This window comes from Macaca fascicularis, chromosome 5 (assembly GCF_037993035.2).
Source record: "Macaca fascicularis isolate 582-1 chromosome 5, T2T-MFA8v1.1".
In the NCBI taxonomy this organism is placed as follows: domain Eukaryota; kingdom Metazoa; phylum Chordata; class Mammalia; order Primates; family Cercopithecidae; genus Macaca; species Macaca fascicularis.
Genome location: NC_088379.1, coordinates 76429253 through 76448392, shown reverse-complemented (window position 1 = coordinate 76448392; position 19140 = coordinate 76429253). Strand labels below are relative to the sequence as shown.

Genomic DNA, 19140 nt, shown 5'->3' with positions numbered 1-19140 from the left:
ATGATCGTAATAGGACTTGCCAAGCACACATTGACCCTCTGAGTCACATTGGTTCCCATGGAGATTAACACCATCAGCAGTGGGGGCAACAGCCCAGAAGTGCGATTGGTGTTAGACAGAGAAGAGAAAAATGGCAGTATGATCCTCTAGAAATGCAGCAATTGGAATGAAAAAAGAGCATGGGCTGGCGTAGCTCAGGAGAGAAAATGACTTGTAATGGCATAGCAACCTACTTCTCTAGCTCTTCCTGCAAATGGCTGGAGAAAAAGTGTGCTTCCCGGCAGATAGGCTACAATCTACTGTTACTTATCTGGCTATTTCCAGCAAGTTCTCTTCTTATCCTAGATAGTTTATCTCTTCAAAGGAGTCTGTCCAAGTTGAACTCACCATGGGCCAAGAGGTCCTGACTCTGGGACTACACATCTGATTAACATTTTGGGGCTTAGGGGTGGGAAGGGCACAGTTTACTTAGATATATATCTTGGTTTAAATTTTCTTTCTGGATACAAATATCTTTCACTTCTTTTAAAAAAAAAAACCCATTACTTCAATTTCACAATTTATGTAGTTATTTCATGTATTTTAATAGGGCAATTGGGTTTCTAATAATTATAATCTATTTTTCCTTTGGAAGTTGTCATGGGAGCATGTGCTGGACTGATGCCCCACTCTCTCTTGTCCTTGGCAGCCAGGTCTACTTGTACATTTTTATGCAGGCTGCAGCAGTCTTGTGTATAAGTTCATCCCTCTGTTGCTTGAATTTCCAGTCCTGTCCCATACAGAGAGGGGAAAAAGTCTGAAGACACACATATTTCCCAAATTCAATATCATGAGTAGCTGAATCATGCCCAGCTCAGATGAATCAGGGTATGTAAGGTGAGCTGTACTTTTTCTTGTCTCTTTTGTATCTGCAGTTGTGGAAAATGCCTGTTAGTTGCTGAATGATCAGATGTAAGAAGAATAACTGGTTCCTACCAAAATCAGATTAAATTGCCTCAAAAGTAACCAAGCTAAAATGACATGTCACCCCGGAAAAGAAGGAAAATAATGGCTTTCAAAGGAATGAGAAAGCACTTTTGGAGAAAATTAGAGTTAATAAGATATCTGAAGATGGAAAACATGCCATCATCCTTCCAAATGTTTGTTGTTGATGACTGTTCCATCTAGCGGGAGATGCCACTTGGCATAGAGAAAAATGCCCTGGGTTGTTCATAACCATGGTCTCACTTGTACCACTGACTGTTGGTGAGGTGTTGGGTACATGTTCCAAATTCACTGAGCCTCGGTTTACTCATCTGTGAAATAAGCACTTTTACACACACAGTCCCAGAGCACTGAACACTGTACCTGCAAGGGGGGACACTCAGTGTGAGGTAGAGAAGATGATGATGATGATGTTGAGGGTGACCACAATGATGATGGCAATGTGATGATGACACAACGAGCATCACATTAGTAAGGATTTTCTAGAGAAACAGAGCCAATAGAATGTCCGAAGATATGCAGTTGGCAAGCTGGAGACCGAAGAAGAGTCAATATTTCAGTTTGAGTCTGAAGGCAGGAAAAGACTGATGTCCCATCTCAAAGCAGTCAGGAAGAGGGAGTTTCCTCTTGTTCTTACTCAAGCAAGGGTGAGTCTCTGGGTCCTACTCAGTTTTTTGACCTATTGGACGAGGCCTGCCACATTTAGGAATGCAATCTGCTTCACTCAGTCTCTCTATTCAAACATTACTTTCATCCAGAAACCCTCTTATGGACACACTTAGAATAATGTTTGACCAAGTATCTGAGAATTTCATGGCCCAGTAAGTCAACACATACAATTAACTACCACAATTATGATCATCAAGGGATCTTGCTCTTTAGTTCCAAATTTGGTGATTCGAAAAAGTGTACTTTTTTTTGTAAAGCAGTTTTCAAAAACTTGCTTTTTATAAAGGTTCTGCCTTATAGGAAGCTCAGAGTTTTGTATTCTTTTGCTTGGGGAAGCAATTTGAAAACAGAATCTTATGCTTTCGGAACACGCTTTTCAAAATCCTGTTTTCTGACCTCTGTCTTAATGACACCCAATCTCACTGTGCTACATTGTGTACATCGGAGAAGCAGCCTAGCCTAGTGCCTAAGAGCTCAAGAACATTGTTATATTCTTGCTCTGCCACATACCAGCTTGTGCAATTTTGGGCAAGGTACTGAACCTCTCTGTTTCAGTTTACTCACCTGTAAAATGGGATGGAAATAGTACCTATCTTATAGGATTGCTGTGAGGATGACATATGTTAACACGTGTAAAGTACATAGACTAGCACCTACCTGGCACAGGGTACACACCCATTAACTATCAGATAATATATATCCTACTGAAAAATTAAAGATTTACAGTGGTACCACATTTCAATCCTTTTCATTTATAAATTAATCTGTTGTGAAACTTACCAAAGAATAGCTTTAATTGATGGTATTTTGTAGTTGTCAGCTCAGCTTCTGGATTTGTTCTCGAGTCTTCCTTGAAAAGCGTGTGTGTGTGTGTGTGTGTGTGTGTGTGTGTGTGTGTGTAAAAAGCCTCTGCTAATGAACGTTGATGCAGTGCATCTGCCCACCAGATGGCGCAGTGCTCCTGCCATTCCGAGGCTCAGCGACCCTGAGAGAGGCAGGGAATTTTGATCAGCGTCTGAAGAATCACCTCATCTCTTCCTGCAGAAGCACAGGGCACAAGATTTCACATTATGTCAAGTACATGTCTCTAGCTCTTGCTTGTGATTTTGTAGGAACTCGTAGACTATAACATTTTTTGCAAGATATTTGTGTTATAGCAAAATGATTTATAAATTAAATAAATTAAAATGGTCATATATATGTATGTATGTATATATACACACACAGACATAAACATGTACACAGGTCTAACATAGGTTTTCTCTCTGCAGCATCTCTTGCAAAAGCCCAGCTCATAGAGAGCAGGAGCCTTCTCAGACTGTATCAAATTACCTCAGGGATGGAGAGACTTACATGGCACTAAAAGAAATCAAATGGCAGAGCTCAGCTTTCTGGTAAGAGCAGGTCCTGGCTCCTTCCTTACATGAAGACCTGTCCAACACTGCTTGCTATCTCCTCCTGTGCCATCTGAAATCTGTGCCTCAAGCCGACCAGCAGCCTTCTAAATCTCTTTATTTTAAATTTGGCGCAACCTTCTTTCATCTGTGACTTTTGGAGTCTTCTGCTGCAATACCCCATGATCCAACTTCGAGTTGGGAGCCGTTTCACTGACTTACCAGCTCTCACCATAAAGAACCTTTTTTAGCCTCCAATGAGTCTGAACAACAGACCTTCTCCACACGGAAATGGTGAATTGATTGCACTGAAAACTATTTTGAAGTCAAGCAAGGCCAGCTTATGTCGCTCTCCTGCAGCAGAGAATGACTTTCACTTGCTCACTTTCACACTTGCAACTTTCCATTTTCCACAAACTGTCTCTGTGATCTGTTAGAAATATAAATTATATCATTTCACTCTTCTCCCCATAAAACTCTTCATAGATTGCACATTATTTATTCCTAGCATGTTTTGTACACTCATTTCAGAGTACTAATGGCATTTATAATACTATTACTCATTTATGTATTTTATATCTTCTCACCTACAGTGTAGGCTCTAAGAGTGGGAGCTTTGTTGCTCTTGTTCTCCATTGTATCCCTCTGAGCTAATGCAAAGTTAAATACAGGAGACATTCAATAAATAATTATGGAACAGCACTGTTCTTTCAGCTGCCTGTCACTTTTCATGATTTAGAGCCCCCAAAGTCCATATCCAAAGAAAATTACAAAGTGATGATAATGAAAAAAAAAGAATGATCATTTATTGAGCACATACTATACACCAGGCATTTCATGCACAATAACTCTATTTCTTGAATTTCCAAGTGTGCTATTATCATTTCAATTTTATAAATAAGAAAGTTAAGGTGAAGTAATTGACTGTAAGGTACATGGAGCTGGGATAAAACCCACATCTATTTGGTCTCAGAATTGTTACTTTTTCTATTATTCTAGGCTCTGTCTCTATCACACTCTCCTTACATTTCCCCCTGACTCTGAAGTTGTTATTAATGTTTACAACATGGGATATAGTGACATTAGATAAATGTAGCATATATCCGCATGTTTTCTATCTTGACTCTAGACACAGATATATCAGAAAAAAGCTCTTTTTAAAAAATTAGTAAAGCAACTATGTCACTCTCAAAAAATCTTTCAAACTCTACAATAGCTTGTAGGCTGGTCTAGTGGCAAGCCCCTGGGGTCCAGAAGGAAGTTTTGGGCAGTGTAAAGCTTCAGATATATCCCTGACATCGCCCTCGTTTCATCTGGGTTCTGGATATAGAGAAGATTGAATGTAAAACAAATCCAAATTTATTTATTTATTTATTTGTTTATTTTTTGAGACTGAGTTTCTCTCTTATTGCCCAGACTGGAGTGCAATGGTGAAACCTTGGCTCACTACAATCTTCGCCTCCCAAGTTCAAGCGATTCTTCTGCTTCAGCCTCCCAAGTAGCTGGGATTACAGGTGCCCACCACCACGCCTGGCTAATTTTTTTTTTTTTTTGTATTTTTTAGTAGAGACAGGGTTTCACCTGTTGTTGAAACCTGATCTCAAGGTTGGCCAGGCTGATCTCAAACTCCTGACCTCAGGTGATCCACTTGCTTTGGCCTCCCAAAGTGCTGGGATTACAGGCATGAGCCACTGCACCCGGCCAAATTGATGGTTTTTTTTTTTTTTTTCTTTTTCTTTCTTTCTTTTTTTCGAGATGGAGTCTCACTGTGTTGCTCAGGCTGGAGTGCAGTGGCATGGCCTCAGCTCACTGCAACCTCTGCCTCCCCAGTTCAAGCTGTTCTCTTGCCTCAGCCTCCCGAGTAGCTGGGACTACAGGCACGTGCCACCATGTCTGGCTAATTTTTGTATTTTTTTAGTACAGAAGGGGTTTCACCATGTTGGCCTGGCTGGTCTCAAACTCCTGACCTTGTGATTTGCCCACTTCAGCCTCCCGAAGTGCTGGGATTACAAGAGTGAGCCACAGCTCCTGTCCTGATGTTTTCTTAAGAAATGAGAGACACCAAGGCACAAGCATTCCTGTTTTGATGACCTGTTGGAAAGGTACAAGTGCCCCAAGTGGAGAGAGTGACTTTCCTCCTACAATCTCTACTAGTACTTCAATAATGCAAAATGCAGGGGGAGCAGCACAGTAGCTGAAGAGCAACTAGAGGCCAGGAGGAAATGCAAGGGAGACTGCCAACAGTGATGATGCCCAGCCTATGTGGCAGCACGCAATGAAAGTCTAGTGCCCAGCAAAGGTGGCAATACTGGGCAGATACAGAAGCTGCCAGCAGATCTGGCAGCTGTCTCTTCAGGATCCATGCCTAGCAGAAGGGACAGTGATATCTGGCAGATGCAAGAGGCATCTGACCAATGGGCTTTGTACATGTGCAATCTCTTGGTGTATGTTTCAGTGAGCTGATTTTCCATTTGGTCTCATGTACCTTTCTTTTATCTTTGCTGTGATTTCTTCGATTTATTTACATTTTTATATATAACTGCATTCATTCTTGCTGGTTGATTCAAATCTTTGGAAGTGGAGTGGAGTGAGTGAGTTTGGAGTGACAACCCCTCTGAGAGGCATGGAGATAGCCTTGGAGACCCAGAGGCAAAGATGGAGAGATTTTGTCAGGGCTGGGTTCTGTATTAACTGATGATGGCAGGATGCTTACTGAGGATGTAACACAATTTGCACTCACAGACTGGTTAAGCTTGTTTTAGGGCACACATAATACTTCTACCTTATCAGATAGTTGTGAGGACTGAATAAGACCACATACATGAAGTGTTTGCTCAGTGCCTGGCATACCATAGGTGATCAAAAGGGCTAATCTCCTTCCCCTTCCTTATTGTATTCTCTTGGAATTGTAGACTTCCTTAATGCATTGTACCATTGCAACATTCCTATCTAAAAGGTACTTTTAAGAAGGAGCACAATTATTTGAATAGCCCATTAAGAACACTAAAATAGAAATCCACCTGTATATTTTCTACACCAGAATAAACCGGAATAATACTAATGCAGAATCTTTGTGCCAGGCACTGTTCTGAGCTCTTTACATACATAAAGTACTTAATCCTATTAGGTGTGCACTTTTACTATCTTCGTTTTATAGATGAGGAATACATGTGCAAAAGGTTAGGTAACTTTTCCAAGGTCACACAGTTGGCAAGTGGCAGAGCTAGAATTCACATCCAGGCAGGGACAGACATGCATAACCCCTGTGTTTACTGCAGAGGTATGTTTACGTAATAAAGAAAATATTGACTGAATGCTTTCTACAAGGAAGATACTATGTGGCATGCTGCAAACTGCATTGCTAAGCCCCAGAGGGGCATCACTCACCATAGTCTAGTTAAATGCAGTGCACAGGCTGCACAGCTGTACACAGCAACTCTAGAGTACGCCAAGATGTGACCCTTTGCCTGAAGTAGGTCACTCTGTAAAGCTTCCATTATAGAGAGCAAAACATGTAGGAGCAGAGAGGACTGAAAGATTAATTTTGAGTCTTTTATCTATTTAAAAAGCACAGAGTTATGGGATAAGTTTGTAGGTAAATAGTTTCAGACTCATAGATTTCCCTTTATGGGTGTCAGCAGGAGACATGTCTCTAAGAGTTTAGTGCCTGGAAGCATTGCTTTCTTGGGAAACAGGTATTATTTTATTTTATGGAGAATGTGTCTCCTGTAATAGATTAAATAATACTTTTTGGATGCATAGAAACTCAGAACCACATTAAGATTCCTATTTTTATAACTATGTGCAATCTCTTCGCATATGTTTCAGTGAGCTGATTTTCCATTTGGTCTCACGTACCTTTCTTTTATCTTTGCTGCGATTTCTTTGACCTATTTACATTTTTATATATAACTGCATTCATTCTTGCTGGTTGATTCAAATCCTTGAAAGTGGAGTGGAGTGAGTGAGTTTGGAGTTACATCCCCTCCGAGAGGTATCAGGTAGGCTCTTGTGTACAGAATGACCAGGTACAACAAATTGTGCACCAGTCAGTGTTTGATGTACATGTTTCCTGGCTATTTTGGAAGGAAGAATATTTTTTCTGCTCTTTGTAGGGAAAGTGTTATTGTTCTTGTGGTTGATTGATTGGTTGTATGACGACAATCCAGCTGTAAAGACCATCACTTTGACACATTTAATATTACTTTTGGTCCACTGAGGGCTGGCTTGGTTTTGAAAACAAAGAGCTGAAAGGGAAAGTCTACTTTTGATAGGGCAGCCATGGAAGTTTTTTACAACAAGAAAGCAGGTGGTACTATTGGAGTAAAGATCAAGACAGCAGCATACAATTCCCCCAGGTCTAGTCTGTTCTCTTTATGTGCCATGAGATACCACATTTAACATCTGCCAGGCTTGGGACTTGGTATCTATTTCCACTGGAGAGGAAAGAAAAATACAGAAAAATGTTCCAGGAGATTTCCATTTTGCTTAGTCTTTATTACAACCTCAAAAGATAATCATTTCTAAGATTTTAGTCAATAATAGAGATGGCAAAGCTTCGGTGAGATTAAGGAAGGTGCCCAAGGTCACAGAAAAGTTGGAATTAGAAATCGGATAGGTATGACCTCAAACAGGATCAGCAAACTCCTATTAACACGCAGTATAGTACTTGCCTTATAGCAAAACAAAATCATTTTCCACAATATCTTTGCTTATTGAAGCTATGAACAAAGAGGGGAATCACAGTACTTTTCGGGAGAAAAGTAGTCCTGTAGTTCTGTCTGCTGGTGAAATTCGTGTACAAAAATACATCAAATCTCCTTGAATCCTGAACTGCTTGTCAGTCTCCAAAGGGTCTTTGAGGTGGCTTGTATATTGATTGACTGAAGTTGCACGTATGGTATGTTGTTGTCAAAAGGCAAGGTACCAACAGGCCACAGCTGCCATTAGTGCTGCCAGAGGATAGCCTACTCAGACAAGGAAAATAATCCATTGCTTGTTGCAGAGGAAAATGCCTTTGTTCTGTGCTGCCTTCTTCTGACTGGGTTAGGAAGCTATCAGTCCAGAAGATAATATAACGTGACTTTGTTTTTCTGATTTGGTGTTATTATTTCAGTCATTTAGGGCATTGTACATTTAAAAAAATCCACAGTGTTCAAAAAGTATATAGTTTTATTTTCTAAAGATGAATCACAGATACTGCTATTCCTCTGAGAAAGCAGAGGGCTTAACTGCTATCATTGACCTTGGCCTTTCAGAATCCTCTGTGGCCATTGTGGAGAAAAGAGAGCCAGCATCATCTGTTCTAGATTAGAATAGTGTCTGCAAGTCTTAGAGGGCACCTTGATGCTTTGGCAGTCTCAATTCGCCACACGGGGTGAGAAAAACCTCTGTATGTCATGGGGACAGGGACTAGATAAACAATGCAAACAGTGTGTTTACAGATATGCAAATAAGCATGCAAATTAGACTCCTATCGGCTTCATTTAGAATGTAATTTAAAATTAATTAAAAATTAAGAGGTAAATTAGACGCTAACATTCAACACCATATGGGAAAATATACATATTTATCAGAATGGCATATATGTATACTGCACGGGTGGGAGCTAATTGTGATGTGTGCAAAACTCCTCCATTTTGATATTGCATAAAATCAATGTGGGGAAGCCCAATATGTTGCAAGAATTATTTTTGTAGTACTCTATGAATTAAAATTCACTCTAATTTAAGGATTAAATGAATATATTTTCTGTATATTAAATTCTCTGCAAACTTACACTAGCAGACATAGAGTTTCACAATTGGAAAGTGAAATGATAAATCAGGTACAGTTTACCTCCATATGCTATAAAATATTTGTGAAACTCATTTTTCTCAAATGGGGTCATTGAGCACATTCACCCTGGCAGGCCTTTTGCATATTGTTAATATGCGATCTATACTTGGAAAGTAATGATTTCCCTCTCTCAGCCACTGAGGAGTTCTGGGTGATTAATGAGTTAATGGCTGCATCCACACAAGGCCAAAACAACTCATTGAAAAGTGAAAAATTCAATCACTCTTCTGACTGTTTTGTCTACAAAGCAACCAAACTACCTCTGTGATTGATTTTCTTTACACTGAATTGATTGCTATTTTTTGGCAACTTTGTTGAATTAACCAATTGTTTGATCCAACCAGAGTGCAGACCTTCTGTGAAGGTAGCAAAACATTTTCATACTAACCTTTCTCCCATCCCTGAAGATACACATTAGCAAGTAATCAACATATATATGCAGTACCTGTGTAAGAAAATTAGAATTATTCCATACTTTCACTATCTTGTATAAAATATTTAATTTTATTCAGATGGACATAGTTCTTTTAAAATAATGACAAGTAATGCGAAGGATCTTTTCTCATTTGATTTCAAAATCTTCAGAGACAGGCTCTGAAATAAACCCAAATAAAGTGACCACAGAGTAGGCATATTATAGAGACAAAGGAAAACCAGCAACAATAATGAGACAAAAATAAAACCAAACACCTGAAAAGACTGAAAGAGGTTTCAGAAAACAATGCAATGAATGAGCAAATTAGGAATTTTGAAACACATTCTGAGAGCTAGAATGGCCAGTGTTAAAATTAGGAAATAGGTGTGGGAAGTAAATAAAAGATTTAAGAAAAAATGTGTGTTCTTGGCTGATATATAGATGTACATACTGCCCTAATATAATTGAACACTCTGGACAAAAGTAGCTTCTTGTGTTCATTTACCTCTGTTAAATGTGATTGCTTTATTTTTAATAATGCTGGCACACTCTGGCTAATGTGATGAAAAATATTATTATTTAAAATGTTGGAGTGGAGAGCAGGTTAAAGCACACCTGTTAAAGAGCCAATTAAAATTTGGAAAGGAAAGAAAGCAACCTGTATTGTTAGAAGCTTTGCTTTTAATTCATCCTAATTTGGTGGTACAGCAGGTGTAGAAAGAGGAGAGGAAAGTTCTCACTACTGTTTGCCTCAATTGAAAACAAAGAGTCGTGTTTAAAAAGGATAGAAATTTATTGAAACAAATGGTATTAGAGTAGAAATGAGTTCTGCCATCACTTACTTCAAACCTTCTTAATTTATAGATGAGTCTTCTGAGGTTCGGAAGAGTGAGATGACACCTTCAAGGTCACGTGGCTTATTTGTGTTGGAGTCAGAGGTTTCCAGATTTCTTGACTTTTAGTCCAAGGAGCAGTCCCTGTGCACGTGTCAGAGATGAACAAGCCAGGTAAAAATTTTAAAGCTGAGAGAAAAAAGTATGAATTCATTTCAAGAATTGCATTTGAATAGAGACTGCAGTAGCCAGAGGTTCTGATACTAAGACCTAAGAAAGTTGAGGCCAGGTGGGAGTCCCCTTTTTGAGTTGCAAAATTGTGTATAAAAGGGGCTCCCAGGTTCCAGGAGAGCAGATGGTCCTGGAGAAGGTCTTCCTGGCTGGTGTGAGAAGTGACACAGAGGAATAAAGTGGGGAAGGATGAGATGAGCTTCTGAGTTTGGAAACTGCATTGATGTTGAAGATGGTCTCAAAGTTGTGTAAGCAAATTTCCATTTTTTTGAGAAAAAAGAATTATAGTAGAGGAATTTTTAAAAAGCTAGCGCTACAAGTACTATAGTGCTGAGGGTAAAGGTGAAGGCAGAGAAGAATTCAGCTCAGGTGAAGCCAGGTGATGTGGGAAACCACAGACTGGGAATGGTTATGGTTGAATTTGTGATAGACAGAAGAGGAAAGGTCAGATGTGCATTTGACTAAATGCCTTTTGACAAAGCATCCGTATAACTCTGATGCTTCTCTTAGGAAAATTGACAGCTTGTCACTAGGCATTGAAATTCCATTGTGGCATGATGCATTCATATTCAGGAGACACAACAGAGGTGTTTGCCTACCATCAGCCTGAACCAATGGCAAATAAAACAAGGCAGGCATAGTTTTATTTAAAAGGAAGAGCTGCTTTTAATTAGAGAATTGAAAGAATAATATTTTTCATCAGAGAATTTTCACAAGATCACAACGTGGCTTATATATTGACAGGATAAAGAATCATTTAGTAAAGACACAGTCAGCTGGGGAGGGGGCTAAAGATGGGTGCTGGTTTAGCACTTCAGTTGAGCTTTCTGTTCCAAAAAAGAGTGGGAAGACGTAGGACAGAAGAGAGAAAGAAGTGAGGTGGTCAGTGTGTATTTTTCCTGTTCTGTTTTTTGCCTGAGGGTAGGGAGTAGGAAGACATATAAGATATCCTGTGAAGATAATGGGTTTTTGTTTTGAGATTCTGGGAGGGGCCAACACTAACCATCATGGGATAGGCCCACATAGTTAAGAAGGGAGAGCAGTTGGTTGGAGAAGAAGAGAATCTAACTGGCACACTGAGGGTCTCTGGTTTCCTCTTAATGGGGATGCCTAGTCAAAAACCAACAGGTCTGATGTTGCAGCTGCGGGACACCTAAGCCCCCTTCCCCCTCCCCCCCCACACTCACTGCCATCATCGTGAGAGAAGCAGGGTAAGAGGAAGGCTGTTCGAAAGAGCATTTTATTCAAGAGAGACTGGGTATTCCCTAAAGCGGCTGTTTAAATTATTGGATCAAGCTAAAGTTAAACCAGGTTAGACATTTAGTTAATTTATTTTTCTCTAACCAGCAGGTGGAAGTTCACAGAAAGACAAGATTATAGACAAAATAAAGGCAGTACATTTTCTCTGATAAAAAGTCTCTTAACATTTTCATATCCTGTTGGTTTTCCAGGAAACATAGAAATACTCTGTAAGAAATAATCTCAAAATTGATGTGATGGATTAAAGATGAAAAAACATGCCTTGGAATACCTAATGGGAACATTAGTCTATGTCTACACCCAGATCAATGTGACTGAATATAGCTTTCTTCAAAAAGCAGTTGAATTTAACAAGGCAATTATTTTATTGCTCAATAAGACTTAATATTTGGATTGATTGAGTTTCCTTTGCTTTTTATTTTGGAGTCTATGTTCATAACCTCAATACAAGAGTGGAAATTTTCACACAGAAACAATAGTAATCTGAAAAAGAGCCAGATACAAGACATTATTTTATTTGGAAATATTCAAGGGAGTGTTTAAGCAAGGGATGTCTTGTGATAGAGACGAGTACAGTCTAACTTGACAAATGTTGACAGTGCCCCATTAAGTGTGGGCCCTTGATAGGCACTGAGAGCCAGAGGCCATGAGGGATGGAGGGGAGCACCCTGAGGAAACAGAAGTCATGGAGAATAATTCTGATTGAGGAAGTCAGGAGGCCTTCACAGAGGAGGAGACCTTTGAGCTGGGCCTTAAAGAAAGACTATGATTTACATAGGGGGAGATTTTTCACAGGAAGGGCATTTGAGCTGAAGAAATATGGACAAAGGAATATAAATGAATCAGTGCCCTTTGGGCTTATAGTCAGCCCAACAGTCTGATGTACCTGGAGTGTAGGATGGGTATAAGGTGGGGTAGGGGAGGGGTGGTCAGGAAATAAAATTAGAAAGAATGGTTGGGGCTGAGGAATAGAGGGACTCAAATGGCTTGTCATTTAAAAACAACTCGTTGGCTGGGCGTGGTGTCTCATGCCTGTAATACCAGCACTTTGGGAGGCTGAGGAGGGTGGATCAGGAGGTCAGGGGTTTGAGACCAGGCTGACCAACATGATGAAACCTCATCTCTACTAAAAATACAAAAATTAGCCGGACGTGATGTCATGCACCTGTAATCCCAGCTACTCAGGAGGCTGAGGCAAGACAATCACTTGAATCCGGGCGGCGGATGTTGCAGTGAGCTGAGATCATGCCATTGCACTCCAGCCTCGGTAACAGAGCAAGACTCCGTCTCAGAAAACAAAACAAAACAAAATAAAAAACTCTTTGTCCGGGGGGATTTAGAAAGAAGGCCAGCACAACCCACTTCATCTGACACTGCCTGGACTTGGGAGATGCTGGTATCTCTGTGACTGGGGCCAAATGCAAAGATTCAGAGCCTGTGATTCTTGTTCTGGGGCCTGCAGTGTAGAATAAGTAGCCCCAGGTTTGTGTTGCTTGTGTGACTGTTTTGATGGGATCCATTGCCTTGGACTGACTGGATCTCCTATGCGTTATCAAATTTGCCCAGGAGACACCTGTGAGTTGCCACTCAGGGACCATGGACAGCAGCCACTGGCTGGCGGATCAAAGGAAACAGAGGAAGACTCAGTAAAGAGAAATGCAGTCACCAACACGCCCTCCAATGCCCATATTGGATAGAGGTGGCAAAGCCTCAAAATAACCATAAACCCTGTTTTATGCATGAGGTTCACAAAAAGCAACAAACTCTTGCGGGTATATTGCAAAATCTCTCTGAGGGCGGGTGTGTTTAATTTGTTATTTGAGTGTAGCACCTGTGTTGGTTCATTCTTACACAAATTCCTGAGGTAATTAGTTTCACAGAATATTGCCAGGTTGGCACATCTCCCCTGCTCCCATCACTTTTGGGAATATTGGAACTAGAAGACAGGTATTCTTATCGCAGAGTTATATTAATAAATTTAATTAACATAAAACAACATTAATTCAGCGGCTGGTACCTGAGGCTGGAGAGCTCCCCCTTCTTCCACACCACCAAATTGCTGATCTTGTGAGGGTCTGCCAGCTAGCAGTTTTTTTAAAGTCAGAGTTATTGAGGTATAATTTACATCTAATAAAATTTCCTTGTTTAGGAGTACAGTTCCAAGAATGTTGACAAATATATAGAGTTGTGTGATCACCACAGTAAGGACAAAGACTATTTTCATTATCCAAAAAGCCCCTCATGCTCTTTTACAGTCAATCCCCTCCACTCCCGTCAGCTCCTGGAAGCCACTGATTCCTGTCAGCATAGTTTTGCCTTTTCCTTAATGTCATATGAATGAAAGCATGCCATATGCAGTCTTTTGATTGTGGTTTCTTCCACTAGGCATAATCTGCTTTTTGGATTCATTCATGTTGTGGAATGGATCATTTTGTTTCTTTTTATTGTTAAGTAGTTTCCCATTGTACAGCATAATGTGCTTGGGTTTGTTTATTCACTTGCCATTTGACAAATTTTTGGCTTGTTTCCAGTATCTGGTGATTAGGATTAAAGTTGCTCTAAAAATTCACCTACAGGCTTTTATGTGTACATATGTGTCAAATTCTCTTGATGACCTAGAAGTCAGTCATACGAAAAAGGGTATGCTTACAGCCAACAGACACATGAAAAAATGCTCATCATCACTGGCCATCAGAGAAATGCAAATCAAAACCACAATGAGATACCATCTCACACCAGTTAGAATGGCGATCATTAAAAAGTCAGGAAACAACAGGTGCTGGAGAGGATGTGGAGAAATAGGAACACTTTTACACTGTTGGTGGGATTGTAAACTAGTTCAACCATTATGGAAAACAGTATGGCGATTCCTCAAGGATCTAGAACTAGATGTACCATATGACCCAGCCATCCCATTACTGGGTATATACCCAAAGGATTATAAATCATGCTGCTATAAAGACACATGCACACGTATGTTTATTGCAGCACTATTCACAATAGCAAAGACTTGGAATCAACCCAAATGTCCATCAGTGACAGATTGGATTAAGAAAATGTGGCACATATACACCATGGAATACTATGCAGCCATAAAAAAGGATGAGTTTGAGTCCTTTGTAGGGACTTGGATGCAGCTGGAATCCATCATTCTTAGCAAACTATCGCAAGAACAGAAAACCAAACACCGCATGTTCTCACTCATAGGTGGGAACTGAACAATGAGATCACTCGGACTCAGGAAGGGGAACATCACACACCGGGGCCTATCATGGGGAGGGGGGAGGGGGGAGGGATTGCATTGGGAGTTATACCTGATGTAAATGACGAGTTGATGGGTGCAGCACAGCAACATGGCACAAGTATACATATGTAACAAAACTGCACGTTATGCACATGTACCCTACAACTTAAAGTATAATAATAATAAATAAATTAAAAAAAAAAAAAAAAAAAAAAAAAAAAAAAAAAAAAAGAAAAAGGGTATGCTTAATTTAATAAGAACTTTCCAGTTCTTTCTGAAAGCGGCTGCACCACTTTGTACTTGTACTAGCAATGTATAAGAGTTCCACTTGTTCCTCATTTTCACCATTGCTTTTTATTTTCAACATTTTTTGTTTGAGACAGAGTCTTGCTCTGTCACCCATGCTGGACTGCTGTGGGCCATTTCAGCTCACTGCAAGCTCCGCCTCCCAGGTTCACAACATTCTTCTGCCTCAGCCTCCTGAGTAGCTGGGACTACAAGCACCCACCACCACGCCTGGCTAATTTTTTGTATTTTTAGTAGAGATGGGGTTTCACTGTGTTAGCCAGGATGGTCTCGATCTTCTGACCTCGTGATCAGACTCCCAAAGTGCTAGGATTATAGGCGTGAGCCACCGTGCCTGGCCTCAACATTTTTTATGTTATCCATGCTAACAGGTGTATAGTGGAATCTCATTGTGGATTTAATTTGTATTTCCCTAATGAGAAATGATGTTGGGCATATTTTCATGTGCTTATTTGGCATTCACATTTTTTCTATGGTGAGACATCTGTGGCACTGGTGAAAAAATAGGCATGTAGATTAATGGAACAGAAGAGAGTCCAGAAATAGTCTACTCATATATGGACAATTGATTTCCTACAAGGTACCATAGTAATTCAATAAAGAAAGGATAGTTTTCTCAACAAGTGTTGTGGAGAGCATTGGACATTGGTCTAAAAGAATGAACCCAGACCTATACCTAACACCATATACAACAAATTAACCCAAAATGTTTTATAGACCAAAAGGTAAAACCTAAAACTGTAAAAATTTGAGAAGAAAACCCAAGAGAACATGTTTGTAATGGTGGGTTAAACAAAGCATTCGTAGATAGGACGTAAGCAGCATGGACCCTAAACAAGAAAAATTGGTGAATTAGACTTCCACAAACTTAGGAACTCTGACACTTTGAAAGACACTGTCAAGAAAATGAAAAGACAAACCAGACTGGGAAAATATATTTGTGAAATACATATCTTACCAGGACTTACATGTAGAATACATATAGCACTCTCAAAAGTCAATAAGAGGATGGGAGTGGTGACTCACACCTGTAATCCCAGCACTTTGGGAGGCCGAGGTGGGCGGATCATGAGGTTAAGAGATCGAGACCAATCTGGGTAACACAGTAAAACCCTGTCTATACTAAAAATACAAAAAATTAGCCAGGCGTGGTGGCGGGTGCCCGTAGTCCCAGCTACTTGGGAGGCTGAGGCAGGACAATCACTTGAACCCAGGAGGCGGAGGTTGCAGTGAGCTGAGATTGCACCACTGCACTCCAGTCTGGGGATAGAGCGAGACTCCATCTTAAAAAAAAAAAAAAAAAAAGGAAAAAACAACCGGGTAAAAAATGGTCAATAGATTTGAACAGATCCTTCACCAACTAGCTTTTGAGGTTGAATGTGTGACTTTTTTTTCAAGCTTCCTGAGCATTGGTGCTGATGATCTTGAGCTGGATGTGTTCATTCTTACCTACTCTCTGCTCTTGCAGACCCTGTGCGTTGTCGCTGTCCACCTCTGCGTGCTGGCCCCGCCTCCTGCGTGTCCCCAGCAAAGCACCTCTGTGCCTCCAAACACCAACTTTCCTAGACTACGTAACACCTCATCTTCACACAGACCACCCTCTTTCTCTCTCCTTCCTCCTTCTACCTTTTTTTTCCCTAACAGAAAGAGTATCAGTTTCGGTTCTGACAGCTTTGTCCTACTACATAAGAAAATCTTTTTTATACTGTGAAATTTTTAGTATAGTCAGGGAAATGTGGGGTCCAGCTTCAGTGTGGGGTGAGTTGAGTGTCATGTACTCTGTAAGAGAGTAAACCTCTTCTAAAGTGTTCCCTTATTTGGTTAGATCCAGAACCGACGGGGCTAGAACAGCAACTCTAACACCCAATGTTTCTGATTACTATACTTTCGGGGTTTATTTTTCTGTTGTGTCTCCAAGAGAAGAGTAAAGAGAAGAACTGAGAAAGAGTTGTGAGAGGCTTCACGCTGACACTCTGAGTGGCACAATGCTCAGCTTGTGGTTCACAGTGGGCTCCATCTTGGTGAAGGCACCTCCAGAACTGGGTGGGACCGTTCTTGTGGTCCTCCTGCAGCCGGCCGGTGCAGGGAAGCAAGAGAGGTCTGCTGGGCCCCAGGAGCAAGCTGCTGTCGAATATTTCCTGCTGCCATCTGCCTTTCTAAGGGCAGGAGAATGTTGGTTTTACACAGCTGGCAGATCTGACTCATAAAAATCACTTGACCTGGTATCTTAATTGCCCAGAATCCAGGTTGCTGCCTCAATTTTTTTTTTTTTTCCTAAGATGGGATTTTGCTCTTGTTGCCCAGGCTGGAATGCAATGGCCAATGTCGTCCCACTGCAACCTCTGCCTCCCAGGTTCAAGTGATTCTCCTGCTTTAGCCTCTTGAGTAGCTGGGATTACAGGTGCCCACCACCACACCTGGCTAATACTTGTACTTTTAGTAGAGACAGGGTTTAGCCATGTTGGCCAGGTTGGTCTTAAACTCCTGACCTCAGGTGATCAACCCGCCTCAGCTCCCAGAGTGCTGGGATTACAGGCGTGAGCCACTGTGCCCAGCCGCTGCCTCAATTTTTTTGTAAAGCAGAACTAGTCTGGAGCTGTAATTCTCCTTCCTGGCAACTCCTCAGAGCAAAAGCCAAGAAAACAGCCTTAGGGTCGACTGAACCGTATTATGGGCTGGCAGATTAAAATAAGAAAACTTGGCTTTTTAAAAATAAGTATTTCACACACATTAGAGATGAGTGTGAGGGAGAGAAGGGCGTTGTGTGGGGCCCAGGTAAGGAAACAGACTTCAAAAGGACAACTTCTAAATCATCCTTCTGTAGCTCATGAGCTTATCCATTGATAGTGGCTTATTGCAGTTATGGATTTTCCTCCTCCCCAATTAGAAATGCCCCAAAGATTCTGCTGGCTTGTCACTGACTGCAGCTCATTGTAAGGGCTCTTTGTTCTACGTTTAATTGTGATTGCTTTTAGCACTGAATTTCAGATGGAGTCTGTGTGTGTGTCTGTGTGTGTGTGTGTAAAAAGCTTTCATCTGAGAGCTTTATTTCTAGGGAACTTTGTGATTAAGCCCTGAGCTGTAAGATTTTAAACCCTTTTAGTAGAGGATCTTTCTTAAAAAATAAAAGCTTGTCTTCTGCTAACAATCACATTTCTGTTATCTGTTGAGTAAGAAAATGCAAAAAGATTCCATGACTTCAGTATGTCAAATTAAAGAGAATCACACCAGCAATTAGAAGTGTGAGGCAGGACTGTAGACCCTTTCACCCTAACTCCAAGGACCCTCAAATGGGGTGAGCCCGCAGGTTGTAGAAAACGGATGGGCTGGCGTGACATTCTTATTTTATTTTATTCTTTTCTTTGCTCCATTTATTTCTTTTGGAGCACTTATACTGCTGGCTGAGAGTACAAAATGAAGGTCATGGATCATAGCATGTCGTGGCTGGAAGGAATCTCAGGCATCCTTTAGCCAAGGCACCTCATTTTACGGATGAAGAAATTGAGTCCAACAGCGGGCAAGTACCTTGCCCAATTTCAGGCAGCAAATCTTGTGATGGAGCCAGGAGTGTTCTTACGCCTCTCAACTGCCACTTTTTTATTTTTTCTTCTTTAGCTGTGTGGAGAATGGCTGCTTGTCTCCCTCGTCTGAAAATGCACTGGATTCAGCTAACAGTTTGTAACAGCCTAATGCACCTATTCACAGATTCTTGTAGTGTTAGAAATCTTGTTTCTCAAGTTCAGTTTATTTAAAGTCATATTTCAAAGGCTTTGTTTATGTGAGGGGGCAGCTTAAACAAGACTCTCTCCTGATTCGTTGCTTCTTTCCTAATGTACTGGTGCCTGGAAGAATATTGCTCAAGGACAAGACCTTAGGCAGCGTCCACCTGAAAGCAGATGTGGCTTTTCATTCCTGATCTTTCATCCAAGGTCTGCCTCCAGAGTGCAACTTGCTGCCTTCCGAAGC

The 19140-nt window shown here is 40.8% G+C and overlaps 1 long non-coding RNA gene across 1 annotated transcript in view; it reads left to right on the top strand.

The window, feature by feature from the left end:
- Positions 1–1484: 1484 nt before the first annotated feature.
- LOC107129685 (uncharacterized) overlaps positions 1485–19140 on the top strand; it is a 39634-nt gene continuing 21978 nt past the window's right edge. Inside the window, exons 1-4 of the long non-coding RNA XR_001490598.3 lie at positions 1485–1631; positions 2601–2730; positions 2925–3047; positions 10165–10307. This is a non-coding gene — a long non-coding RNA (uncharacterized lncRNA). The remainder of the gene's footprint in view (positions 1632–2600; positions 2731–2924; positions 3048–10164; positions 10308–19140) is intronic.